The sequence below is a fragment of the Sapajus apella genome, unplaced genomic scaffold (genome assembly GCF_009761245.1).
Source record: "Sapajus apella isolate SASKATOON/1434 unplaced genomic scaffold, GSC_monkey_1.0 scaffold15341, whole genome shotgun sequence".
NCBI classification, from domain to species: Eukaryota; Metazoa; Chordata; class Mammalia; order Primates; family Cebidae; genus Sapajus; species Sapajus apella.
In genome coordinates this window covers 1-1225 of record NW_022452262.1, presented here as the reverse complement: position 1 = coordinate 1225, position 1225 = coordinate 1, and the positions used below count along the sequence as shown (strand labels likewise).

The 1225-nt window shown below is 46.7% G+C and overlaps 1 non-coding gene across 1 annotated transcript; it reads left to right on the top strand.

Annotated features, from left to right (window-relative positions):
• The first annotated feature begins 446 nt into the window (after positions 1–446).
• LOC116548563 lies at positions 447–609 on the top strand. The gene has a single exon (XR_004267465.1). It is a non-coding gene; the product is annotated as a U1 spliceosomal RNA (small nuclear RNA).
• Positions 610–1225: the final 616 nt, after the last annotated feature.

The following is a 1225-nucleotide window of genomic DNA, read 5'->3' as shown; positions in this document are numbered from 1 at the left end:
AATGGAGGCTGAGGCAGGAGAATTGCCTGAACCCAGGAGGCGGAGGTTGCGGTGAGCCGAGATCGCGCCATTGCACTCCAGCCTGGGTAACAAGAGCGAAACTCCGTCTCAAAAAAAATAAAAAAATAAATAAAAAATAAAAACAAAAAAGAGAGAGGCTGGGTACAGTGGCTCACACTATAATCCCAGCACTTTGGGAGGCCGAGGCAGGTGGATCACGAGTCAGGAGTTCAAGACCAGCCTGACCAACATGGTGGAACTCCTTCTTTGCTGAAAAAAAAAAAAAAAATTATCTGGGTGTGATGGCACACTCGTGTAATCCCAGCTACTCAGGGGGCTGAGATGGGAGAAGCACTTGAACCTGGAAGGCAGAGGTTGCAGTAAGCTGAGAATGCGCCACTGCACTCCAGCCTGGTTGACAGAGCCAAATTCCATCTCAAAAAAAAAAACTTACTTGGCAGGGAGGATACTATGATCACGAAGGTGGTTTTCCCAGGGTGAGGCTTATCCACTGCACTCCGGATGTGTTGACCCCTGCGATTTCCCCAAATGTGAGAAACTCGACTGCATAATTTGTGGTAGTGGGGGATGCATTCTCGCCTTCCCCTGTTAAAAGAAAAAGAAAGAGAGACAAAAAATTAAATTCCAAGCCAGATAATAGTAAAAATGCCCCTATGCTAAGCGCTAATGGGTAACAGATAAAGAATACCGGGGTAACAGATAGAGAGTACCGGGGTAACAGATACAGAATACTGGGGTAACAGATAAGAGAATACTGGGGTAACAGATATAGAATACTGGGGTAAGAGATACAGAATACTGTGGTAACAGACAGAGAATATTGGGGTAACAGATATAGAATACTGTTTGTTTTGAGACAGGGTCCCACTCCCACACCCAGGCTGGAATGCAGTGGTGCAAACACAGCTTGCTCCAGCCCCAAACTCCAGGGATCAAGCCATCCTCTCAACTCAGCCTCCCAAGTAGCTGGGCCTGCAGGCACACACTACCATGCCTAGCTAATGTTTTTATTTACTTATTTATTATTTTGTTTTTGAGATGGAGTGTTGCTCTCGTTGCCCAGGCTGAAGTGCAATGGAGTGATCTCAGCTCACTGCAACCTCCACCTCCTGGTTCAAGCAATTCTCCTGCCTCAGCCTCCCAAGTAGCTGGGATTACAGGCGTGCACCACCACACCCGACTAATTTTGCATTTTTAGTAGAGA